At 43.1% G+C, this 7,123-nt stretch overlaps 5 non-coding genes and 2 pseudogenes across 5 annotated transcripts; all 7 read left to right on the top strand.

Annotated features, from left to right (window-relative positions):
- Positions 1-1,474: 1,474 nt before the first annotated feature.
- Positions 1,475-1,593, top strand: LOC140893862 (5S ribosomal RNA). Its single transcript, XR_012153424.1, has one exon. It is a non-coding gene; the product is annotated as a 5S ribosomal RNA (ribosomal RNA).
- Positions 1,594-4,101: 2,508 nt separating this feature from the next.
- LOC140893964 (5S ribosomal RNA) lies at positions 4,102-4,220 on the top strand. The gene has a single exon (XR_012153522.1). It is a non-coding gene; the product is annotated as a 5S ribosomal RNA (ribosomal RNA).
- Positions 4,221-4,619: 399 nt separating this feature from the next.
- LOC140893824 (5S ribosomal RNA) lies at positions 4,620-4,737 on the top strand (annotated as a pseudogene).
- A 368-nt stretch (positions 4,738-5,105) lies between these two features.
- On the top strand, positions 5,106-5,224 carry LOC140893835 (5S ribosomal RNA; annotated as a pseudogene).
- Positions 5,225-5,622: 398 nt separating this feature from the next.
- Positions 5,623-5,741, top strand: LOC140893716 (5S ribosomal RNA). The gene has a single exon (XR_012153308.1). It is a non-coding gene; the product is annotated as a 5S ribosomal RNA (ribosomal RNA).
- A 360-nt stretch (positions 5,742-6,101) lies between these two features.
- On the top strand, positions 6,102-6,220 carry LOC140894070 (5S ribosomal RNA). The gene has a single exon (XR_012153623.1). It is a non-coding gene; the product is annotated as a 5S ribosomal RNA (ribosomal RNA).
- A 401-nt stretch (positions 6,221-6,621) lies between these two features.
- Positions 6,622-6,739, top strand: LOC140893722 (5S ribosomal RNA). The gene has a single exon (XR_012153313.1). It is a non-coding gene; the product is annotated as a 5S ribosomal RNA (ribosomal RNA).
- The last annotated feature ends 384 nt before the right edge of the window (positions 6,740-7,123 follow it).

Genomic DNA, 7,123 nt, shown 5'->3' with positions numbered 1-7,123 from the left:
CAAATAACATATAATTCAGGAAGCATGTGAGTATGTGATTTTCCCTAGGACACTCGAATCATTCCGGATTCGAGTTAATCGTCCTATTCCATTCCAAAGTCGTCTTTTACCTCTTTTTTGATTGACGTAGCTGAAATCCAGACAAGCTACAAGCACAAAAGGCTCAATCAAACATCATTCGATTCATGTCAAATAATAAAGTAACCTTGATATCAAACCTCGATCAATTCGTCAACGATTCGAATTCTGTAATTTCTGGACTCCAAAATCTGCAACTGAATCTGAAAGGGGATGAAAAAGAATTCCAATGTCAATCCATCCAAATCTACCATTCAAACTCAATTCCAACTCCTAAATCCAAAATCTCATCAATATAAACGATTGATATTCCAAAACTCAAACTGGCGGCATAACGGCTATAACTGATCAAACCAGAAATACAGACAGTATAATATCAATCCAATAAACTCAAATCCACCATCAAACAACCAAAAAAAAGCTCAAACCCAACAAATCTCCAAAACACAAATTTCAAATAATCTACCAAAAATCAAAACAATTCCGAACGACGCTCAAATTCAAAACTGACTGAGAATAAACGATCAGAACTCTGCCAAGAATAACATACTCGAAACTCAGTCGATTCTAACAACATCCAAAAAAACAAAACGTATCTGATCGGAGAAATACTTACGGTATAACGGAGCTCTCGCTGCCGTGATCGCTAATCTGCCTTCAGAATTAAATTCCAACGGACGGATAGATCGGAAATCGAAATCACAAAACTTGGAATGGGTTTGGGGCATCGTCTATGGAGAAGAGAGGCAAGGGAGAGAGGAAGAAGAAGGAGAAGGAATGGAGAAGAAATGTCAAAAGCCCATTAAATATCTAACAATCTCCATTTTTGCTTTTTAGACCCTGAAAAATCCGAAATTTGCAAAAATGATCCTGATCAAAATCAAGTCGGCTCCTGAACTCTGAAATCTCCGATTAACTCAATTAAGCTCAATTAAGATAAATTCGGGGCGTTACAACTAGGATGTGTGACCACCTTGAAAGTCCTCATGTTGCACCCCTTTTTCATTAATTTTTTTTTCTTACTCGTACTTCTTGTTATTCCGATTTCTTGCTGTCTTATTCCCAACTTTTTCAGTCCAATCCGCGGATAGAAAAAATGCAATAGACTGAATGACACACCGTGAACGTGCGGCCTGGGTGACGCGAACCGCTTCGGTGGGTCCCAACGTGCCCTACGGGAAAAACGCCCCAAAAGTCCATCTTCGGGTTGGAATTTGAGCGTCTCCGTATCTTAGATCAGGATGCACGCTGTAGGTATCGAGATGAACTTCGCGTGAGTAGGCTGAAGCTCCCGTAACTCTCAGCTGGCCGAAAGTTATGTCCATTTGAAAGTGCAGCGCCTGTTCATCCGATTCGCAATTCGAGAGACAAAACAATAAAGAATTCATTCACTTTTGGGTGCGATCATACCAGCACTAATGCACCGGATCCCATCAGAACTCTGAAGTTAAGCGTGCTTGGGCGAGAATAGTACTAGGATGGGTGACCCCCTTGAAAGTCCTCGTGTTGCTCCCCTTTTTCATTAATTTTTTTTTCTTATTCGTACTTCTTATTATTCTGATTCATCGTTGTCCTATTCCCAACTATTTTAGTCCAATCCGCGGATAGAAAAGATGCAATAAGCTGAAAGAGACGACGTCAACATGCGGTCTGGGTAATGCGTGCTGCTTTGGTGGGTCCCAACGTTCCCTAAGGGAAAAACACCCTGAAAGTCCATATTCGGGTTGAAATTTGAGCGTCTTCGTCTTTTAGATCGAGATGCGCGTTGTAGGTATCGAGACGAGCTTCGCTAGAGCAGGCTCAATGTAACGCCCCGTTTTTATCTTAATTAAATTTATTTGAGTTAATCAGAGATTATAGAGTTCTCGAGCCGGTTTGATTTTGATCAGGGTCCTTTTTGCAAAAATTGGATTTTTCAGGGACTAAAACGCAAATTTTGATTTTTATATATTATCTACACATGGATTTTAATTTGGAGAAGCCTCCATCTTCCTCTCCAACCGTGAGCCTCCATTAGAGCCGCCCCTTTGGAGTTTTGAGCTTTCAGATTTCCTCTCGAGCTCGATCCGTCCAGTGGAATTTATTTCTGAAGGCAGATTATCGATCACAGCAGTGAGATCTCTGTTATATTGTAAGTTTTTCTACGATCGGATACATTCTAGTTTTTGGATGTTGTTAGAATCGTTCTAGATTCGAGTATGTTGTTCTCTACAGAGTTCTGATCGTTTATTATCTGTCAGTTTTGAAATAGAGCGACGTTCGGATTTGTTATGATTTTTGGAAGCCATTTTCGAAAATCATGGTTTTGAGATTTGTTGGGTTTGTCTTGTTGTTTTTGTATTAGCATTGAATTGAGTTGTTATCAGTATTGAACTGCTGTCTGCGTTGCCGGTTTGTTCAGTTATAGCCGTTATGCCGTCGGTTTGAGTTTTTGGAGATTTTGAACCATTTTTGAGTTTGAACTTGGCTTGTAAGTTGATCGTGGTTATTGATCAATCATCTCTTGTATCTGAACAGATTCGTTTGGAGTTGTCAAGCCCAGAGTTAGCAGCTGTTTGATCATTTCAGAGAATTGGACGAAGAACGGTATAAAGAGTTTTCCTTGAACCGTTGCCTGGTTGTTGTTAGATTGTTAGTTGTTTATACAATCTCTTTTGTAGCTTATCCAGAGTTGGAGCTACTGCATTGAAAGTTAAAAGTAGTCATCGTAGCGGGATAGCATACTCGGTACTGTGGTTCTCGAGTTTTCCCTTTTGAAATCACATACTTGCATCTACACTTGTTCTAGCATGAGGAACTTGTGTATTGTTTGATTGTATTGGTTTTTGTTAAAAGGATTATGTTTTATGTTTCTGTTATGCATTCATCTTGAGCCAATCTTGTTTCAGCGGGCAGAACCGCCCTTTTTGTTTAGACGTTTGGGAACTATGATTGAGTGGCCCAGGTCGTAGTCGTTTTGTCTGGTGCTAGCATACTCATTATAGTTGCTCAAAGTCTAGAGGAGTGAGATACGTGGCACCACCTCGATTGGGAGAGTCGGTGAGTTGTTACGTGATCTTATCCTCGGGATCCCAAAGGCACAGCAGCAATCCCTCGTTATCAGATTTGATATCCCTGTTTAAAGACATGCATTTCATTACGATGTTATTTATTTCGTTATTGTATTGAAAGCATGTTTGTTACTTGTATTACTTGTTATGTTGCTTTTACTGGGCATGTCGTTCTCACCGGTTATCCGGCTGTTGCTTTGTTTTGTATGTGTACTTGGCAACAGGTGGGGCAGGAACAAGTCAGAAGAGGCATGGTTAGGTTCGAGGGAAAGTAGTAGAAGTGAGACTCGGTTTAGAAGTCGAATTAGCATGTTTATCTAGTTTAAGATTGAAGCATGTTAGAACTCGAACTTGATATGTTTTGTTATTCGAATTAGTTTATATTCGGATTGTAATCTAAAATCGAAGTATGTTGTTGTTGTATCGATTTAGACTTCTGGTTGTTTTTAGGCCTTCTGAAAGCATGACTTGTTATGGCATGTTTCCCTACACCCTGTTATTGCATATGTATTTGAAGGCATGTCGGACCAAGCGCGGAATCCTTTCTTTATTTTCTGCAGCCTGAGCATTTTCTGCCCAGGCCTTCCGCGCGCGGGCGAGGCGTTCCTCGCGCGCGCGCGAGGCCTTCGTTGGGCCTCTGAATTGTTTGCCTGCGCGCGCGCGAGCTTGGTACCTCGCGCGGGCGCGAGCCTTTGGTTGGTCTCGGTTGTTGAAGCCCGCGCACGCGCGAGCTTGGTTCCTCGCGCGGGCGCGTGGCATTTAAAAAAAAAAAAAAACTTTGAATTGTTTTACTCTTGGATTCTCGTTCGCTTAATTGTTTTTTAATCCGAGATTAGTGGTTTAGAATCGAGGTCTCACACTCAAGCTCTCGTAACTCTCAGCCGGCCGAAAGTTATGTCCATTTGAAAGTGCAGCGCCTGTTCATCCGATTCGCAATTCGAGAGACAAAACAATAAATAATTCATTCACTTTTGGGTGCGATCATACCAGCACTAATGCACCGGATCCCATCAGAACTCCGAAGTTAAGCGTGCTTGGGCGAGAGCAGTACTAGGATTGGTGACCCCCATGAAAGTCCTCGTGTTGCACCCTTTTTTCATTAATTTATTTTTTTTTCTTACTCGTACTTCTTGTTTTTCCGATTCCTCGCTGTCCTATTCCCGACTCTTTCAGTCCAATCCACGGATAGAAAAGATTTAATAGACAGAATGACACGGCGTGAACGTGCGATCTGGGTGACGTGGGCTGCTTCGGTGGGTCCCAATGTGCCCTACGGGAAAAACTCCCTGAAAGTCCATCTCTGGGTTGGAATTTGATTGTCTCTGTCTCTTTGACTGAGCGCGCTGTAGGTATCGATACGAGTTTTGTGTGAGCAGGTTGAAGCTCCCGTAACTCTCAGCCTACCGAAAGTTATGTTCGTTTGAAAGTGCAACGCCTATTCCTCCAATACGCAATTCGAGAGACAATACAATAAATAATTTATTCACTTTTGGGTGCGATCATACCATCACTAATATACCGGATCCCATCAGAACTCCAAAGTTAAGCGTGCTTGGGCGAGAGCAGTAATAAGATGGGTGACCCCCTGGGAAGGCCTCGTTTTCACCCTTTTTTCCTTAATTTCTTTTTTCCTCTCTATCTTATTCACGACTTTTTAGTCCAATCTTCGGATAGAAAATATGCAATAGACTGAATGACACGACGTGAATGTGCGATCTGCGTGACGCGTGCCGCTTCGGAGGGACCCAACGTGCCCTACGAGAAAAAATCCCCGAAATTCCATCCCCGGGTTGGAATTTGAGCTTCTCCGTCTCTTTGACCGAGATGCACTGTAGGTATCAAGATGAGTTTCGCTTGAGCTGGCTGAAGCTCCTGTACTTCTCAGCCGACCGAATGCTATGTCCGTTTGAAAGTGCAGCACCTGTTCCTTCGATCCACAATTCGAGAGACAAAACAATAAAGAATTCAATCACTTTTGGGTGCGATCATACCAACACTAATTCATCGGATCCCATCATAACTCCGAAGTTAAGCGTGCTTGGGAGAGAGCAGTACTATGATGTGTGACCACCTTGAAAGTCCTCGTGTTGCACCTCTTTTTCATTAATTTTTTTTTCTTACTCGTACTTCTTGTTATTCCGATTCCTTGCTGTCATATTCCCAACTTTTTCAGTCCAATCCGCGGATAGAAAAAATGCAATAAACTAAATGACACACCGTGAACGTGCGATTTGGGTGACGCAGGCCGCTTCGGTGGGTCCCAACGTGCCATATGGGATAAACTCCCCGAAAGTCCATCTTCGGGTTGGAATTTGAGCGTCTCCGTATCTTAGACCGGGATGCGCACTGTAGGTATCGAGACGAACTTCGCGTGAGTAGGGTGAAACTTCCAGAACTCTCAGCTGGCCGAAAGTTATGTCCATTTGAAAGTGCAGCTCCTGTTCATTCGATTCGCAATTCGAGAGACAAAACAATAAAGAATTCATTCACTTTTGGGTGCGATCATACCAGCACTAATGCACCGGATCCAATCAGAACTCTGAAGTTAAGCGTGCTTGGGTGAGAGTAGTACTAGGATGGGTGACCCCCTTGAAAGTCCTCGTGTTTCTCCCCTTTTTCATTAATTTCTTTTTTTTTCTTACTCGTACTTCTTATTTTTCCGATTTCTCGTTGTCCTATTCCCAACTCTTTCAGTCCTATCCGCGGATAGAAAAGATGCAATAAACTGAATGACACGACGTGAACGTGCGGTCTGGGTAACGCGTGCTGCTTCGGTGGGTCCCAACGTGCCCTAAGGGAAAAACACCCTTAGATCGAGATGCGCGTTGTAGGTATCAAGATGAGCTTCGTGTGAGCAGGTTGAAGCTCTCGTAACTCTTAGTCGGCCGAAAGTTATGTCCATTTGAAAATGCCGCGCTTGTTCATCCGATTCGCAATTCGAGAGACAAAACAATAAATCATTCATTCACTTTTGGGTGCGATCATACCAGCACTAATGCACCAGATCCCATCAGAACTCCGAAGTTAAGCGTGCTTGGGCGAGAGCAGTACTAGGATGGGTGACCCCCATGAAATTCCTCGTGTTACACCCCTTTTTCATTAATTTCTTTTTTTTATTACTCGTACTTCTTGTTTTTCCGATTCCTCGCTGTACTATTCCTGACTCTTTCAGTTCAATCTACGGATAGAAAAAATTCAATAGACAGAATGACATGACGTTAACGTGCGATCTAGGTGACATGGGCTGCTTCGGTGGGTCCCAATGTTCCCTACGGAAAAAAATCCCTGAAAGTTCATCTTTTGGTTGGAATTTGATTGTCTCCGTCTTTTTGACCGAGATGCGCACTGTAGGTATCGATACGAGTTTCATGTGAGCAGGTTGAAGCACCCGTATCTCTCAGCCGGCCGAAAGTTATGTCTGTTTGAAAGTGCAGCGCCTGTTTCTCCGATGCGCAATTCGAGTGACAAAACAATAAAGAATTCATTCACTTCTGGGTGCGATCATTCAGCACAAATGCACCGGATCCCATCAGAACTCCGAAGAAAAGCGTGCTTGGGCAAGAGCAGTACTAGGATGGGTGACCCCCTGGGAAGTCCTCGTGTGGCACCCATTTTTCATTATTTTCTTTTTTTTTTTACTCGTACTTTTTGTTCTTTAGATTCCTCGCTATTCTATTCCCAATTCTTTCAGTCCAATCCGTGGATAGAAAAGATGCAATAGACTGAATGACACGACGTGAACGTGTGATTTGGGTGACACGGGCCGCTTCGGTGGGTTTTAACCTACCCTACGGGAAAAATGCCCCATAAGTCCATCTCCGGGTTGGAATTTATGTGTCTCCGTCTCTTTGACCGAGATGCGCGCTGTAGGTATCGAGACGAGTTTCGCGTGAGTAGGCTGAAGCTCCCGTAACTTTCAGCCGGCCGAAAGTTATGTCCGTTTGAAAGTTCAGCGCCTGTTCCTCCGATCCGCAATTCGAGAGACAAAACAATAA

Source organism: Henckelia pumila, chromosome 3, assembly GCF_033568475.1.
Source record: "Henckelia pumila isolate YLH828 chromosome 3, ASM3356847v2, whole genome shotgun sequence".
In the NCBI taxonomy this organism is placed as follows: Eukaryota; Viridiplantae; Streptophyta; class Magnoliopsida; order Lamiales; family Gesneriaceae; genus Henckelia; species Henckelia pumila.
Note: the sequence above shows the minus strand (reverse complement) of the source record. Positions and strands in the feature narration are given on the sequence as shown.